Source organism: Ambystoma mexicanum, chromosome 5p (assembly GCF_040938575.1).
Source record: "Ambystoma mexicanum isolate Mex_15411 chromosome 5p, UKY_AmexF1_1, whole genome shotgun sequence".
NCBI classification, from domain to species: domain Eukaryota; kingdom Metazoa; phylum Chordata; class Amphibia; order Caudata; family Ambystomatidae; genus Ambystoma; species Ambystoma mexicanum.
In genome coordinates, this window is record NC_090930.1 from 1,013,254,604 (window position 1) to 1,013,274,224 (window position 19,621).

General features: G+C 43.8%; 1 protein-coding gene across 3 annotated transcripts in view; it reads left to right on the forward strand.

Annotated features, from left to right (window-relative positions):
• The first annotated feature begins 4,218 nt into the window (after window positions 1-4,218).
• Window positions 4,219-19,621, forward strand: part of SLC35B3 (solute carrier family 35 member B3) — a 627,346-nt gene continuing 611,943 nt past the window's right edge. The window contains exon 1 of one of the 3 annotated variants that reach the window (XM_069613487.1): window positions 4,219-4,331. The gene's annotated coding sequence lies outside the window, so the exon portion shown is untranslated. Of the gene's footprint in view, window positions 4,876-19,621 lie in introns of all 3 variants that reach the window. The other 2 variants (XM_069613485.1, XM_069613486.1) reach the window with 2 other exon arrangements.

Sequence of the window (19,621 nt, forward strand, 5' to 3'; positions counted from 1 at the left end):
ATGGTGTTCAGGGTCAAACGTTCAGCTGGGCTCATCTGCCTGGTATTTCATGCCAATTCTTTGTGTGCTTTTTGACATCCTATGCTCGCAAAATTTGCCCTTGTGGCCACGCATTCTCATCCATTCAGAACTCTGACCTGCTTGCCTGGTGACAAGGCCTGTATCTTAACACTTGTGAAAACAGGGTTCTAAGGCAGGCTTATTTATTGCCAGTCATGAATTACCCGTTCCTCATCAAAGGTATTACTCCCATTATTCAAACAAATTAAGAATGTATTGGCTAGGGGGCAGAGCTCAAGGGGTAAATGTATGGTCGGGGGTGTCCATTTGGTATCAACACGCGGGATTCAGTATAGATGGCTGAGGTGACTGGGTCACAAAAGGTACATATCATGATAAGTTTACACTTCATCGTGGGGGTTCAGTGACCGAGTGTCCAAACATCACTAACTCTCTGTTGGCACCCAGATGAACTGGAACGGGTTGAGGTCCCCTTTGCTGTTCGGTCACGTACTATACAATAGCTCAAGGCTTTTCAGAACATACTTAACATACGGTTTTTAGCACGTGGCTGGCTATTTTGCGAGTCACATAAGTTTAAAACATGCTTTTATCTTCGTTTAACTAGGCAGTTTTACTATAACAGAGAGACTTTGTTAATGAATAACTCGGTATAAAAACATTTCTTTGACTCGAGATTCACTTGTTCATAAACGTGCAGGTTACACCTACGGGTCTATGGAAGGGCCTTTAACTGGAGGCATAGTGATTTACTTCTGCATTATACTTCATTACATTATACATGTATTTACATTCAGCCTCATCACAACGAGGTAGCATGTGCTAGTACATATACATTTATATTTGGTTAAACATTATAATGGTGCAACCATTTGTTGTGAGCATTTCAGAATCATAGGTTAACATATATCGTGTTTTCAAAAAACACGTTAGTATAGAAACTTTCAGGTATACGCGTATATGTATTTACATGGTTCACTCATAGGCCTTCTTATTTTGTCATCAGATTTGTACGTGCTTACATAAGAACAGAGGTGTGCTCGTTTTTATCTGTGTTGGAGAAAATAGGCTCTCATCTTACTCGTCTTTTCCAACGTTTGATCTTGCCTTAAAGGGCACTGAGATTATGTTTTTGCGGCCAGGGTCTCTGGGGTGTGGGGGCAGATTTATAGAAATGAATAGCTTCTGCTATGGCCCCTGCTCTGGGTTGCATCTGGGTTAGTGAAGTGGGATGGAAGGCAGAAGATACAGTGTGGATTTTGTTGTGTTCTCGCAGCCAGCCTTCTTATGGGAATCGAGCAGTCGCGGAGACGGCACAGGGGAGGAGGAACTTGCTCGCTTCGCATGCCTGACAAGGAGAGTTGCAAGCCTAAGTGAAACCTCCACGATTGTTCTAACTTTGCAAAATGAAGTCGGTTATTTACAAAATGGGGTCTTATTCACCTCTGGTCTTGTACTGTTATGACGGGTGTTTACATGGGGGGGTCACATTCCTATAGATGTCCCCGTAAGAAAGGGTTCACAGTTCCTAAAGGTATTCCCACACAAGTGCTCCGGGGCGGGGCCCTGGACTCAAAGCAGCCGTGGCTGGGCCTACCCAGGAAGTGTAGGAATAGGGGAGGGCGGGGGGGGGGGGTACAAAAGCTCCCTCCTTCCACTCATGTGCTTGCTTAAAAAATACCTCCCTTTTAGAAATGGACGTTCCAGTCTGCAGTGGCTTGGTCTATGCATCCAACAACACTCCCTTTCCACAAAGGAAATACTATTGACACTCCATTGTAATCACGCAGCAACGCCCATGTGTGTGCAGGCAGTGCATTTCCTTTCTGTAACACCAGGTGCTGTGTTTGGACTGCGAATGGAAAGCAAAGTCGTATACCTGCGATTCAAACCTTAATCTTCTAGCAAGCCAATGCTTGTAGTAGCAAAGCCTATATATTTGTAAGTGGTGCACAGAATGAATAGGAGCCCCCACGTTCTCAGAAACCTCTACATTAAGTGAACTACAGATCTTGAGATGACACATACACATTTGCTAAATAAACACTGGTGTGTTGTCATGCTATGATGCTCTGACACTTGCCCAGAGCTCAAGGTGCCCAGTCACACCTGCCTACATTTGAAAATCAAAAACCGTGAGAATTATGTCCCGCTCGTTGCCATACAAGACTCTTCCCAGTTACACAAGGCTCCACCCACACGTCAAAAAAGGTAAACTATATTTAATGTGGGATCGACTATATGCAGAACACTGCATCAAATGTAACTGTGCCCTCAAAAAATGCATTTACCATTTTTTACAGGGCGCTTTTGCATTTGCAAGTATTACACTAATCCGGATAATGGCATTTTTTTCTAGCATAGGCAGGCAGGCCTTGTCAGCTGGAGAGAAGGGGACCTCCAAACATCACAAACCCACACACCATTCCATTCCGAGACGGCCTTCCAGTCTCTTTAAGTTGATTCTGGGAATATACCCCTGGTTTCCCGTTACAACTACAAGACTACGAGTTCCAGAATGCAGTTCAGTCATTTCATAACCGGGAATGCTTCTTGCTACGCAGGACGTAAATAACATGTGCAATGTCTCATAAAGGCTAAAAACATTGTTTTCATGTCAACCAAGCAGACACAGCACAGAACTCTATGCATGGTTAGTCTGGTATTTACTTTAGGACAGATGCAGATTATGGGGCTTTTAAATGCTAAGCAGCCCATCACAGTGAGCTGTGGCTTGCTAGAGAAATGGACCATTCCCACACACTTGTCGGCTAATGCCTGCAATAAAACGTGCCAAGTGGGTTATGTAAAAGAAAAAGAATTAGGGGAAAATGCCTGCCTAGTCCTGCTGCGACATCTCGTTAACATTTTAGCAAGCCCTTGATCAGTGCGTCCCTGGCAGGAACAAACAAAAATAACCCTTAATTAGATACATCACAGACAATTTTTTTAAAAACACCCTTTTCGGGAATGAAGGTGCAGCAAGTGCCACCATAGCCGCTTCCAAGTTGACTGCTCCAACCCTTCTGATGCTCAGAGCAGCAGCAACTGTGGGCCTGCTACGAAAACCCAGGGACTCCAAGTTCTTTAGTGAAAACCCTGAGCCTTTGGGAGAAATCCGGAGGTTAGGCAGGTATGTGTCCAGGCCCTGGGCATAGTGTGTTTCACGTAATCCATGGCCAGACAGCAATGCATAAATCAAATTAATGGGCTATGAATCCTGGATGCTGCTCTCATTGCTCACGCTGGACAGGGCTGACTGGGCCTCGGTAGGTTTTCATAACAAAATCTGGAGGCCTGTAGGTGGTAGGCAGTGGTGGAAATGGAAAATAATTGGTGGGAATCCCACAAGGGCCGGGGTAGGGCTGGAGTTTGGGCGGGACACTGGCAGAGGAGGCTGGGTTTAGGGGGCATAGCTGGCAGTTGACCTCCGATCAAAGGAAAGGTCTAAAATACTAGTTTATAACTGTGCTATTTCTTTCATGCTGCTTCTTTTCCAAACTATATATCAATTCCGCTTTAAACCACTTCTATGGCACTGGTGATGAGTTACTTCACTATGCGGATAATAGTTTTGACCAGTGTTGCTGAGTAAATATTCTTTAAAATGCACAATTTGCTTCCCACTTTATTTTTTTTTAAAAATCCCATTGGGTACTATTCAAAAACAGTGATTTCTGTTTGCCATAAGCAACGTTTTCTTTTACTTAAAACACACCCGGCACAGCTCCTGCAGCTCCCCTCTGAAAGCAGTTGGGGGGCTGCATTGTGTGCGATGTTAATAGGGCTATTTATTTATGCAATGTTGGTCGGAGGGGCAGGGGTTTGGGGCAACTGACTCTGGCCGGATCCCGAGATCCGGATACACATATGGGGCCGGATCCCAGCACTGGTGGTAGGACTAAAAGCAGTAGACTACCGCACAAATCAGTAGGGTTGGCAACAGGGCCCTGGTTGAATTGGCACCCCCTCGCACCCCTGGTTAACAGGGGGCAGGGCCAGGATAGGCCACTTTTTTTTTTTTTTTAAACTTCCTCGCGGAGGTTAAATAGGGCCGCTGCCGCGGGTTCATTCAATGACAATGAGGCCCTTGAAAGACTCCCGGGAGGTGGCGTGGCAGGGGCTAATAGCGCCCTGGGGGGGGGGGACACCAAAATGCTCATATAGTATAGAGTGGGATGAAAGAAAATTCGCGGTTTCCAGGTCCCGCCCACACCTCCACCCCATTTGTTACCGGCAGCGTCCTTAGCCAATCAGATGAAAGCTTGGACGGACCTGGTAACTGCAGCGGCGACCCGGAGTTTAGGCAGGTATGAGAGAAGGGTGTATACACTGTATATCTTTGATGCAAGCCCGTAAATACAGCAAAATGTCGCTGCCATTTGGAGGTGAAAACATGCAATTATGCTTACGCAAAAAATAAATCCGACTTTCTGGCAGCCGAATTTGTAAAAAAAAAAAAACATCTGCCCTGAAACTCCCTCTGCGTGGGCTGCTCGGCAATAACTCCCTTCTGTTTGGGGGCGAGGGAACGGGATACTACTTACCATCCAATGAGACACATGAAGACCTGCTGTTGCTGCAACCACAATCAAAACAGGAGGAAATATACCTGTCCGTGCGTGGCACGGAGTACCCCGTCCTCCATGATTCTCTTCCTAAGTACGTAGATGTCCTACGTGGAATACGTTTTAACGCCTTAAAGGCATTTCAGAAAGTGTCGGCAAACTCTTAAACAGACTTACAATACTATTGGGTCTCATAGGGACTTTATATTTGTGTTTCACTTGATGATGAAAGCAACATTTGGCCTCCCTTTACTAAAGCTCCTTTTCGGTTTCTAGGCAGCATCAGGTGAGTGCAAACGATCCAGCTCTTGTAATGCATTTTATATGCATTTCTTTTCGCGTACATTAACTCAGTTCATTCTCACCCCTTTGTTGTTATATTTGTAAGAGGAGCCCTTTTGCAACCTCTGGAAATGCACGTTGAAGTAAGAGGCTGAAGCTGTACATCTAATGTACTCATTACAGGTTGATATCAAAACATTTAAGTACGTTACTTTCTAAACATCAGGTCAGCCTGTTGTTGTTGGTATTGTAGACACAGTAGCTGCTGTCAAGCTCATTTACGGTACAGTTCACGCACTGGAATGCTCGCAGAGCAGTAACTGCTGTCAAGCTTCTACACAGACCCTGGTGTGGTGTAAATTATTATATATATATATATATATATATATATATATATATATATATATATATATATATATATATATATATATATATATATATATATAATGCCTGCGTCGACTATTGATTGCAGACGTGCTACTGTCTCCAGTTTCAGTGACTACTGTGAAAGTAATGATTCCCCAGGGTTAATGGCTGCAGATCCTGTACTTTCTCTGCGTCTGATGCCCATTCTGTGGATAATAACTGCAGGCACAGACATTGTCTGTTCTAGGTCTAATGGTTGCAGACACAGAAACAACACCCCTATGAATAGCAGCAGACACTACCTTTTCTAGCACTAATGGTAAAGGCTCATCACATCCTCTGGCTAGAGCGAATGAGTGCAGACACAATACCGGATATGGGATAACGATTCCAGACAGTACCTGCCCTCGAACTAATGACTTTGATACAGTATCTATTAATCCGTTACATGTGACAAGAAACCTGTCTTGGGGCTTATAATTACAAACACAATACCTGCTCTGCGACAATTGTGGCATGTACAGTACGTATTCTGGGGCTAACAATTCCAATCACTGTATCTGCTCATGAGGAAATCTGGGGCTCATTTTATTTATTTATATTGTGCATAAAGACAGGCCCATGGGCATGGTAGTGCACACATAAAATACACCCATAAAACAGCAACCCTAACAATCTCATGGGTTAGAGGGGAGCCAGAAATGTCAGAAGAATAAGAGTGCCTTGAACGTTTGTATAAATTTGGGCAAGGACCAACACAGCCTTAGGTTAAGTGGGAAGTCATTCCAGCTCTTTTGAGTCGGCATAGCTGAAAGACCCTTGAGATCTTAAGCTCGGCTTTAGGAATCTGAAGTTGAAGAGATGAAAATTAAGTTAGAGATTCACACTCTATTATTTAATACAATCTTACGGAAACATTCAAATACTAAAATAACCTCTAATGTTGCATGTGAGATTGATACAAAAATCTATGAAATTGATGATATTAACAAAATACGGTTTGTGAAGTGGATTAGAAAGATTGAATGCCTTGGTACAGTTAAAATCTGAACAGGCAGCAAGTAACTAGCCATCACCTCTTGTGTTTTTTGCGATAGTCACCCTGAGTGGGACGGGTATGCCCAGACATGGGTCTCGTGCCTCGTGGGCCTAGAGAACCAATCTACTCCTCACTGATGAGGCCCAATACAGCCGAAAACATGTCTGGGAATGTTGTGTTCTCGTGCAGAAGGCATGTGACCTAGCAGTTCGGGCTAGACTGTTTCTTCGGGGGTGCTACCACACCTGATTTTCAAATGGTCTTTCCCCTTCTGTAATGGCTTGGCGGGCAAAGAACGATAGTCTGGAGGGTTTCCCAGAACAATGCCAGAGGTTAAGATTTATTCTAAACCTTCCAGCCATCACGTCTTTTGTTTTGCAGCAAGTAACCAACAGCATTTGGTTGGTGTGATGGAGAACATTGATAAAGCTGATCTTTCACAGATGACAAGTGTAAATGGGAAAAGAAAAAGCAGGGAAAACATAAAAGAAGGAAAGTGTTGCAAGATAAAAAGATTTATAAGAATAACAAGACGAGAAGGCATAAGTAGTTTTATATCATTACATCTGAATCAAATGCAAAATGCAGTTGTGTTGATAGAAAATAGAGAATGGTGTTTTTGATATTATGCCATCTAAAATGTGTCGGGAGCAAGGGATATGAGAAATAGTAAGGGGGTGAAGAAGGTTGAGAAAAAGATGAATAAAGTGCTTGGGGCTGGCACTACTACCCAAAGATCAGGAGGGAGTGTCTTGACATAGTTGGCCACTAATGATAAGAATGTAAGGGGTTTTGGGGAGAATTTTCATTTTTGTGCCAATTCCCTTTAACCTTAGAAATTCCCAGCTCTTTTGCAGGATTTGGAGCTTTTTAATTTTAACTCGTGAGCGGGAATATTTTCTCACTCGCATGTGTTTTTTTCTGATTAGTATTTTTGTGTTTCTTACTGTTTAATGGAGTCTGGTAAACTCCATAGGCATCTGCTTTTTGTGCAGTGCCACTGAGCAGTCCCTTGGACTTCTCTTTTCTTTGGTGAGCTACTCTTCCCCAGAAAAGTAAGATGACCCCTGTCTTACTTGACTTTTTTCTTTTGTCCGTCCAGCGCACACCACCCACCACCCTGCTGGGGGGGGTTACATAGTAACTCCTTTTTCCCACTCCTCGTGTAACATTCAGTTACACTAACTCACTTGAATTTCTGGTGGCAGTGGTTTTTTTTTTTACTTTCTTGTGCCATGTATCTGCAGGCTGATAGCTCAGCTGCAGTACAGCACCCAAGGTTGACCATTTTCTCAAAATTGCCCCTGTCTTCTTTTTTCGCCATTTCTTGTCAGTTCGTTTCTTCTGGCCGTTTACTCTGTTGTTAGAATTGGGTTTGAGTCCTTTGTGTATTTTGCCTTTGGAAGGCTTCAGCCCTGAAGCCCGGTCTGGAAAGGCAGGAATTTAGGGAGGGTCCAGAAACGTGACAATCCTTTGTTTCTAGGTGTGCCTGAGTGAAACTGATTCTGATTGGCCATCTGGCAGGAGGACAGCCACCCTGCTGGATGATTGACAGCCTAGGGCTGTGAATGAATGGGAAGTTGCTTAAAAGGTGAGGTTTTTGGGACTAGAGACAGAGTCGACAACTGGAGGATGTAAGGAACTCATGGTGGCAACAGTAAAGAAAGACACAGGTGATCACAGTTCAAAGGTGTTTATTAAACTCTATACAGGTTGGAAAAACGCCTAATCTAAACCTTAATCAACAAGTGTCGACCATCAAATGAAAAATAAGGCAGTCCTAGTGGTGCTGTGTCAAATAAAAAAGGGCCTATACTAAGAAACCTATTGCTAAACCTTACAACTAATACCAAAATGGGTGTGGGATAGTTTTCAAGAAGAGAAAGAAGTATTCTCAAATAATTAGTCAGGATGCAGTAGCATGGCTCTACCTTCCCCACATTTTGAGTACTGGGTAAGATGGGATCTTTGAGCACAGCACACGCTCGGGCTTTCTTAGCACAAACCAACAGTTCTGTTCCAGCTAGCACTGTTCCAGCTAGCACCGTATACGCTCGAGCTGCCCCAGCATGAGACAACAGTTCTGTTTCCAGCTCTCAGGACCGTCGATGGCCAGTCTTATTTCTCTTGAAAGTCTCTTGCCTTCGAGGGCCTGATGTATTCAAATACCAAAAGTTCCTTAAACCAAATGAAAGTTCTTTAGTGCGATGATGATTCACCCCTGAGTGCCCCTCTTGTGGGCACTGACCCCTCTCGAAACTTGAAGCCTCCATCCACCAGGTGGACTATGGCTTTCACTCCTTCACAAATCTTCATGTCTTTTTAAAACAGTTCTCATGGACATTCCTCTTCCGGGTTCACATTTGTCAACACACTGTTTCTTGGAACCTTAGACTTCACCCCTCTTTACTGACATCCCTCCTTCAGGTTCACTCTTGCTGTCTCACTCTTTACCTTGGATCCTCCTTTGCCGGGCTACGACTCCTCTCGACTGTTAGCCCCCCTCCACCGGGTTCACTGTGGCTCTCAATTAGGTTGAAAGTGGCTCACCTGTGTGTCCCACCCTTCTGGGTGCTCACCCCTTTTTTACTTTTGCAATTATGGTGGGATTCACTTCCCTTGCTTTCTCTCAATGCAGGATTCACTTCCCTTGCTTTTCTTAACTGTTTGTAGATCAAAGTCTTTTGATTTATATGGGGATTTTGCTTGACCTCCTCTATGACCACTTTGACCTGTTTTGGCGGCTCTCCTACGGCCTTCTGGTATATGTAGTTTCAATCAAGATTGGGTCGACAAGAGTCTCTCAAGTTAGCACCCACCTGGGGCCAGTTCCTTCTACACAATCTCACAGTTCTTTGAACTTCCTTAAAATTGCCACTTTGTGACTTTCATTCAACACAGCCCAGTTCTTATGGGTTCACTCTTCGACTCACTGGCTGTGATGAACTCCTTGGCTTTTCTCTTCACTGGAGTCCATGCCGGTACCACAGTCGCTGGAACTGCCCTCACTCCTGCTTATCGGCACAGGCTTGCCCCGTGTACCATTGACATCTACTGCATGACACTTGAGCTATTGCTTGCAATATTATGCTCTCTTCCTCGAAGGATCCGTGGGCCTGGGGTGAAAAGGGCAAGGTCGCTTCTCTCCTCGCCACCCACTCGATTCCCATTGCCTTTCTACTTCTCTTGCACTGCCATCTGTGGTTAGCCGTCTCGTCGTGCTGTCTGCCGTGTTCGTACTGTGCTCTCCTGCTCCACCTTTTATTCCTATGGGGAAAGGAAAGGGCCGTTAGGTGTTGGTGATTCTGGTTAATTGCCTGACTCTGCCTGACCTTGCGTCAGGACATTTTAGGTAAACAGTTTAATTATAAGTCTGTTGTCTTTCGGGTCGTAAAACAGTGTTCATGCCAGAAAGGGGGAGGGTTGGAGTGCCTGATTGTCCTAAGGTGTAGGCTGGGGAAACGTTGTTATATGGACTTACAGACCTCGGTTTATAGGGATTTTTGTTGATCTCGGAAGGGTGGGTTTTGAAATGAACAGGAATGTCCAGGGTTTTTATTTTGAATTGACCAAGGGGGATTGTGGGAATGGTAGTCTTTTATCTGAGGAGGTTGGGAGTGCAGGAAATAATAATCAATGGGACGGGAAGAAGATGGACTGGGAGTATTCGGGTAGGATATAGGAAGACAGGGGTTCTGAGAGAGGTAGTTTCCGGGTATATTGTGGTTTGGTCTCCTAGTTGGTTTACCAGAGGTGTAGGGGTGATTGGATTTTATTAAGGGAGCTTCTTTGGGTAGAAGGGAGGTACAAGTGGAATAATCAAGGAAAATCTCAGGGACTTCGTCCGCCTCACCTTCCTCCTCGTTATAATGCAACGCCTCACCTTGGATATTCCCACTAGTATAACCCTGACTGTTAAATAAATTAAAGTTATATATGGGCTGTCAGTATTATGGGAATGTTAAGTGTTGCTATGGAGATGTTGTGCATCTCTGATGTGCTGTCATTGGTCATTGCAAGGTTGATGTCATAATGTACTGCTTTGGAGCTTAGGCACTTGTTATGATCAGTTGGGGATGTGATGTTGTACTGGTTGGGGGTCTCAAGTATCTGTCTGGCATACGCATAATAAACCTCCATATGAACCTACCTGGTGTGGTTTCATTCTCAACATTGGCGACGAGGATGGGATGGAAGAAGTGAGGAGCACTGGGGAGCGGTGAGAAGCGCCCACGCTGGTCTTGACGGAGTGTTTTGTCCTGAGACCCCCAACCCGGTGAAACGCTCGAGACCGACCCTTGTCCCAGCGGTCCTGCCAATGGTCACCGCTCTGCCTTGATTGCAGCCGCGTGAAGGCCCCCGGCTCAGCATTGTCCCGGAAGATAGAGGACTGCTACTTGTCCTTTGTGCGGTGTGGCAAGCACTGCGGAGCGTGGTCCTGTGTTTTCGAGGCAGAGGACCTGCAGCTGCCGAGCCCAGAGGCAGTTGGATCGAGGCGCGACCATGCTGCGGAAAATATAGCTGCTGCGGTGCTAGAGGACTGTCGGGCGAAGCGATGCAGTGTGCACGGACCGGAGCGGAGAGTGGGCATCTGCCTCCAGCAGGAGTCCGCCAGCACCCCCGATTAGGAGCTGGTTATCCCAGCATGTTTTGAGGGGTGAGCAATTCCGGTTCCCTACCTCCGAAGTTGCAACAGCCAGTCACGTGACGTGCATCGGGAGCGGAGCATTCACGTCACGCGCACAGTGCCTTCTACGGAGGAAATCGTGTGCCTGATCACGTGACAACGCTAGTCTTCTTCGGCAACTGAGGAATACCAAGGATATTTGATACCCGCCCAGGGCCCATTTGGGAAGGCGGCAACGTAGACAGCAATCAAAGTGAATGTGTGATTTGCTTTTGGTATTAGCCCAGGTGAGAAGGGACGGGACATCCTTATACATGAGCATTATTTGCTGACAGTAGCAGCGTACTGTACTTGGGCACATACAGGAGCACTATTTGATGTCAGTTGCAGCATGAGGAATGAGGACAGTAACATTGTCTTTTATTGTCTTGATGTGGTGATTGAATAAAATTTTGGGTGGCACGGGTGAAGAAGAGCACAGCGAACGGTAAAGACTGGGTGATCACACACTTTAGCAGCAACAACAAGATACTTGTGCTGACCCTCATATATTACTGCGTGAGGAGCCTGTCAACTACTGTGTACTAATAGTATGGCTTTGTCTGGCGTCCCTGGGTCTCAGATGTTCATGCCTACCACAGGCCCACCTAGAATCAAATGGGGCCCGTGGAGAAGGGGATTTTTACATTATGTTAAGGCAACCTTTGGCAATGAGATGTCTACAGAGAGGAAGGTGTCTATGTTAATGCACGTTTTGGGCCATGAAGGGCAAAGAATTTATGAAAGGCTGCCTGATGTTGCGGAATTGGACGTGAAAGGGGGTAGAAATGACTTTGATTATGCCTTGCTAAAGTTGGATAAACATTTTGAGTCCAAAATTAGCACTGTGTTGGAGCAATATCATTTTGGAATGAGGTTCCAACATGACGGCGAGACAGTAGAAGAGTATATTACAGCCTTGAAACACTTGTCATTGAATTGCAAATTCGGTGGGGGGTTGGATGAACATATAAGGGATCAGTTCATGTTGCATTGTTCGAATGATAAGATTCGGGAGGAAGTGTGGCTGAAAGATGACCTAAATTTAGATGAAGTTATAAGTATTGCCAAGAGGATAGAGCATACTTTGCAGTGTGTGGCGAAATTAGGTACTAGAGAAGTAAAGTCCTCGCAACCTATTGAGGTGTTGAAGATTGGTGATAATAAAAAAGGGGGCACTAAGGAAAAAAGAAAGACGAAAAACAAGCATGTGAGAGGAAATGATTTGGCTCAGAGCAAGGGTGGGGGGGAAGTCAATGTCAAGTGGATAGTAAGACCACTCAGAAGGATGTTGCTCGTAGAGGTCCAAGAAGAGATGAGCGCTTATGTTTTAGGTGTGGAAGTGCACGCCATTTATCGACTTCTCCGATGTGCCCTGGCATGCGAGCAAATTGCAATTTATGTAGAAAGTGGGGGCATTTTGAAAACTGCTGTAAGAATTATCGCATTGGTGGGGGAAAGGGAACCATGTTTGATGAGGAATGTGATGTAGGGTCGTCAGGAGAAGGTGAAGAGTCTGAGAGTGAGGTAGTCACAGTTAATATGGTAAAATGTTCAGAAGGTGATGAGTGCGAACATCCCGCCGCTTGGGTCAAGGTGAATGGACAACAAGTAAAAATGTTAGCGGACTTGTGCTCGAAGATTACATTAATGTCAAGGGCTACCTATGAAAACATAGTACATGGTTGAATGGAAGACTTGATTCCATCTGATAAGAATCCTGGAGATTATAATGGCGGTAAAATAGAGTTGTTGGGATGTTGCATGGCTCATTTCAGTTTTAAAGGGAGAACGACATATGGTAAGATATATGTCGCAAGGAGGGGAGAGACTTTACTTGGGTGGAGAGAACAAAGAGGATTGGGTATCAAACTGGATCCAAACAGCGAAGAACACGTTTTAAATATCGGTAATGTGATGGGAACTGGCAAAGTGGGTGATGATGTAAATGACTTAATAGTGAAATACCCCAAAGTTTTTAATAACGATGTAGGGTGTCTCAGGGGTATGGTGCACAAAATTACGCTGAAAGATGGAAGTAAGCCTGTATGTGCAAAGCTCAGACCGTTGCCAATGACTATGCGCGATGCTGTGAAGGAGGAACTAAGAAAATTGGAAAAGGCGGGTATTATCGAACCAGCTAAGGCTGTAGAGTGGATTTCCCCTGTTGTGGTAGTAAGAAAATCTAGTGGAGAGTTGAGGGTTTGCATGGATTTGAGGGAATTGAATAAGTGTGTTATAGTAGACCGACACCCACTTCCCAATATGGGTGAATTACTGAGTCAAATTGGTAATGCTAAGTTCTTTGCAAAACTAGATATGGCAAGTGCGTATCATCAAATCGATTTAGATGTTGAATCGCGTAAACTCACGGCATTTATTACATATGAAGGAATCTATCAATTCCGACATATGCCTTTTGGGCTGATATCTGCTTCATCAGTGTTTCAAAAAGTGATGGACAAGTTATTAAAATGAGTGAGTGATGTCTGGTGCTTCCAAGACGATGTGTTAGTGTGCGGGAAAAGTGAAGAGGCTTTAAGGCAAAAAGTGGAAACTGTGTTAAAGATATTCAAACATCGTGGAATTACGTTAAGAGGACAAAAGTGTTTTTTTTGTACCCGTACGGTGGAGTATTTGGGTCATGAAATATCGGAGGGGGGCCTTAAACCAAGGAAAGATTTGGTAGATGGGATAAAAAGAATGCAGGTTCCGAGAAACAAAGCAGAATTGAGATCATTTTTAGGTACCATAGAATTCTATCATCGCTTTGTAGAAAACTATGCTGATAAAGTGACAAGTTTGAGGGCTTTGTTGAGAAAAGGTGTTGAGTTTGACTGGGATAGAAACTGCCAAAGGGAATTTGACGAAATAAAATTGAGAATCGATATGGCGAAACCATTAGCTATGTACGATACCAAGAAGAGGACGATTCTCTCTGTAGATGCCAGTGAAATGGGCATTGGCATTGTGATGTCCCAAGTGGGAGCAGATGGTACTGAGGGAGTGGTGTTACATGCCTCTCGGATGTTGAAAGGGGCTGAGCTGAACTACTCTGTCCTAGAAAAGGAGGCCTTGGCATGTCATTGGGGAATTGAGAAACTTAAACATTTTGTGTGGGGGTCAGGAATTCACTCTGAGGACTGACCATAAACCATTAAAGGCAATATTTGAAAGCAAAGGGCTTGATAAAGTTTCAAGGAGAGTTGCTTGCTGGGTAACTAAGTTATAATGTCTTAAATTTAACATGGAAGTTGTTCCCGGTAAAAGAATTGTACAGGCGGATTATGCTTCAAGATTGAGAGTAGGAGATAACGATGATGGGAAGGATGACAAATGTGGGGATGTTGGCAATATGGTGTTTGCCACTACGGAAGGGGTGATACAGAAGGAAGAGTGGGTTGAAGCTTTAAAGTCTGACGATAGGTGGAGGCGCATTATTGGCTTTGTCAGGGAAGTTTGGCCAGAGAAGAGATTGTTGTCGGGTGAGGAAAGATCATTGTGCGAAGTAAGATTGGAATTGTCAGTGAGAGATGACCTACTATATCGGTGGGACAAGTTAGTTGTTCCTGGGAGTTTGAGAGGAAGGTTGGTGGAAATTGCCCACCGGGGTCACGTGGGTGTCTGCAAGACTAAGGATGTTATAAAGGCAGACTATTGGTGGCCGTGTTGTGATCGTGAGATTGAGGGAGCAGTGGGGGAATGTGCAGTTTGCATCAAATCAGGAAAGAATATTTCAGCTGTGGTGCAGCTAGTGAGAAAAACAATGGCACCGGAAGGCGTCTGGCAGGACCTTGCTATTGATGTTCTGGGTCCTGTGGATATGGGTAGAGGTCGAGGAAGATTTGTTATCGCCTTGATAGACATGTTTTCAAGGTGGACGGAATTTAAAATATTGAGATATGTTACAAGTCAATCTGTTGTGGAATTTTTAGAGAATGTCTTTGAGAGGGAGGGATTGCCAAGGAGCCTTCTCACAGACAATGGTCCACAGTTCACTGGTAAACTGTTTCAAGAATATGTGTTCAAATGTGGAATAATGCATAAGAAAAACTGCATTATATTATCCACAAGGAAATGGCATGGTTGAGAGAATGAATCGTTGTATAATGGAGGGAATTAGAGGAGCAAGTGCATGTGGTAGTGACCGTAGGATTGCTGTTAAAGAACGTCTGTATGCTTTGCGGATGGCACCAAATGTTGAGACAGGAGTGAGTCCTTTCGAACTGATGAGGGGACGAAAAGGGAACACCATGTTGTCACCTGCTTGGCTGGGTAGAGCGAGAGAAACAGATAAAGTAGTAGCGGAGGTGAGGATGAGGATGGAGGAACGAAAGGAAAAATGAGTCAAGAAGATGAATGAGAAAGCTCCAATGAGGAAGACAACAACTGTTGAAGTGGGTGATTGGATCAGAATAAGGAAACCTGTGATTAATAAAAAGGGGGATCTGTTGTATTCTGGTCCGGTTGCCCATGTGTTCAAGGGGGCTGTTAGGATTGAAAGCGGCCAAATTTGGAATTTATCAAGAGTTGCTAAAATAAGGAATTAGGTATTACACACCTTGTAGATTCTGATGGTGTAATGGCTTCTGATGTCATGTAGAAATTCCTAAACACCTTTATCGATTCTGTTAATGTCTTTTTCATTTTTATTTTTTTTTTTGGATAAGGGAGGGGGGTGTGTTATATATGGGCTGTCAGTATTATGGGAATGTTAAGTGTTGCTATGGAGATGTTGTGCATCCCTGATGTGCTGTCATTGGTCATTGCAAGGTTGATGTCATAATGTACTGCATTGGAACTTAGGCACTTGTTATGTATTGTATTTGATCAGTTGGGGATGTGATGCTGTACTGGTTGGGGGTCTCAAGTATCTGTCTGGCATACACACAATAAACCTCCATATGAACCTACCTAGTGTGGTTTCATTCTCAACAATTAATAATTGTTTAATCAAGAAACCTTGAGTGTAAGTGTTTATTTGAATAACTCTGTGTTACAACCCTACTGCTCACATTGACCCCTCTTGAGATAAGCCTGGCTGCTCAGCCACACTACCAACCTGTGTAGTACAGACTTATACCAAAGGTTGGGTTCCTATTGGCAGGAGGTCATATTTGCTGGAGTACACCCAAAGGGTACTGCACACAATCTTGCCTAACAGTGGACATTGAAACCGTAGTTCATAAACTTCAGCAGAAGGGAAATAACCCTAACCTAATCGAGGCCATAAAAAAACAAAAAAAGAAAATATAAAAACATGGCTGCGTACATATATTTTAAAGACAAGTGAGAATTGTGTCTGATGCTTTGGTCCCACACAAACAATGAGGCCAGACTGTTTTGGGGTGTTATTAATTTAGGTCAGAGTACCCCGGCATTAGTTAATCTGCTTTCGAGGTAATGCAGATACAGTATATAGCTATCACACTGGGTGTCTCATCTGGTGAATGCCTGCCACAGAGGGACATGAACGAAAGATGGATTTTTAAAATAACTTTCAGAGTTGGTGATTTTAATTAAGAAATGAAATTCTTCACAGCCCGGATGGCACATGTAATGCCCTATTAAAAACAAATCCAGAATTATGGGCAGAGGCTCTTCATTGTCTTTTCTCTTGCATTAGCCTATGTATTATGCCTTGATCCTGGAAAGACGGTACCCATTTACAAGAAAGGTAGTAGGAATAATCCAGGTATCTATCAGTTATTGGCTATGCTGGACTTACCTTCCATGTTTGCCAGAGTGCTTCTAGATTGTTTGCCAGAGTGCTTCTAGATAACGGCTTGGAGTGCCATTAACTAAATGATACCTTGTAATCAGACAGGATTTTGGAAATGTTCAAGCACATTTGTTAACACTGGTTGCGCTGGTAGAGTACTCTTGGACTAAGTGCCAATGACCTGTATACACAGAAATGTATTGACTTAAGTGCACCGTTTGATAGTGTCCTTACAGAGCGTCTCTGGCATAAGTTAGCTGCATGGAAGATTCTGAATGGCCTTGTATCCATGATCATTCACTTGCATACCAATACGCGGGTTAGTAAGACTGGATGGCAGTGGTCTGGTGTCTGAATGGATTCCCACTGGTAAATGAGTAAAACAAGGGTGCATACTTGCACCCACTCTTCAACTTGTATTAGCCAATCTACTAACCGTATTAGATCATCCTGAAGCAAACCCTATTAAATTTGGTATTTGTATTTTATTTGAGTTTATATAGCGCTTTTATCCAAAGCGCTGCACAACATTTTAAAACGGTACAAAAATATGAAAAAATAGGGAGGTTCAAATATCAATTCTGAAAGCACACAATCATGGACAGTGGAGAAGATGATGATTTTTCAACGAGACCTGAAAGAGAATAGACATTGATAGATCGAAGAGATCGGGGAAGAGAGTGTTCCAATGAAGAGGAGCAAGAAGCTGGAAAGAACGAAAAGCGAGACTGAGCGCAGGGTGGACGAGGAACGGTCAACTTAAAAAGACAAGAGCAACAAAGAGATCGAGAATGAGTATAATAGGACAGGAGAGCACCAAGATAGTCTGGAGCTAACCCATCGAGAGATTTAAAGACTAAGCAGAGAAAATGGATGAAAGGGTAACCCTCCAAGAGATGCAAGTGATGCTGAAATAGAATCACGATAGCAGAGAAAACGGAGTAAATGAACAGAAGAGTGGTATATAGATTTCAAAAGAGCCAGACAAGATGAAGGGAACCCAAATAGCGAACACCATTTCATAGCTTGGTTGTGCTGATGATCTCCTACTACTTGATTGCACACCTAAAGGACTGCATGCAAAATTTAATGCACTTTGTGAATGTTCCATCCAAAATGGGTTTAAAATACAGATAAAACAAAAATAATGGCATTCATGCCTACGCGGGCAAAGAATAAGAGGTTTTGTTGGGGAATGCATAAAAAGGAGGTTCGAACATGTGAAGTTGTATGAATACTTAGAGGTGATAGTGGACGATCATCTGAAATGGTCTGCCCGTGGGGAGTCGGCCTGTTCTAAGAAGGCCCAGCAAACTGGGGCCCTTAATACATTTGCGGGTAATCATAGAGGCCATTTATTGAAGACCCTTCTAACTATCGGGCAAAAATCTTGCATTGCATGCTATATGGGGCCGAAATATGATCATGGAAGTTCAAGATGGCCTTGAACATACTTGAAGGGAAAACATTGAAAAAGTTATTAAGACTTCGTAGGACATTGCATTCCAAACATACATAACCGGACAATCTGCAGAGTATAGATGGTATGTTAACACAGAAAAGATTGGTTGTATTGGAAGTTTCATGGGTTGGATTCTGGAGCCATTATTTATCGGCTGGTTCAAACATATATCAACATGACATATCGGATGTGAATGTTCGACTTCAACACAAAGATGTAAATCCAACCAAAAATGGCCAAGTGGATTATATTGATAGTTCCAGGGAAGGGTTCCCTTTGCCAATATAAAAAAATCAACCAAAGAATAACCAAGTTCTTTAGACCCCCAAGAGGATAGTTCCCTCCTCTTAGCTCATTCACAGTTCTCAAGGAAATAGCGCCCTTCCCCAGGTTTCTCGTCACGTTTCAAATAGTTTAGAATACTAAGGGCATGCAACTTCCTAGGGATTCCCCATTTGCTGTCTTCACTCTTTACTTTGCCTGGTATACTCTCCTGCCACGACTTCTTTCGTCTTTCAAAAACATATCTTCACTTGGTATGCTCTCCTGCTAGGACATTCACACAATGAGTTCTATGACATTTTACAATCTGAAGGCACGGATCTTCCTCGAGATACTCTCCCGTATGCAATTTATTACAGACACTTTTTTAACTTTTCCTGGTATAATTTCCTGCCTGGGCTTTCACACAATGAGTTTTCCTTTTATCTATAAAACGATATTTTCCCACTGTTGGCGTATTGTTCCTTGTTTAGCAGTGTTCGTTTCGATAATATATCTGTCATACAATGGACCTCTGCCCCTTTTCCCAGTGCATTCACATTTACTTGGCTTTCTTTCACAATTACTTTGCTTTTTCATTTAAGGTGCAGGTTCAACAACTCATCATGTCATAGCTTACAGGTATGTTAGCTTCTTTACAGATTTCAATTTGCTCGCGGGTTGCTTCTATGAAGCGGCGTACACTCTCTAAGGTAACCCGGTAACCCATGCGTTTTCCCTGGGCTTACCAGATGCTTTGAGTATCCTTTGCACTTCTTTGCTTTGGTTCCCTTCAGGTTGCTGGCTCCGCATATGTCCTGTTAGTCACTGCTCCATCGCCGGGTCTGTATACAATTTCTGGTGCCTTGTGCTCACGGGCGTTGTGCCATATCCACTCCGGTTTCCTCTTCTGCCGTCTGGGTCAACCTCAACACTGTTTTCCTGCAGCGTCTTCTCCCACAGTGTACTAGTTGGTGTCTGTGCAGGTCGCTGTGCAGTCCAGAATCTGCAGCTCTCTCTGCTTGCTGTTAGCTGCACTACTGTTAAACTTCCCGGGGTGATTGAATAGATTCCAAAGGCTAGACTGCTGTGTGTGCTTACTGGTCTTGGTGGTCTTTATTGTTCTATTCCTCTTTCTCATTTCATTTGTCGTTCCTTATGTGATGTTGAGGAAACTGGTATGGAAACCTTTTTGGTAGTGATCATTACCGCTTCCTGCCTCTTCCTCGTCTCA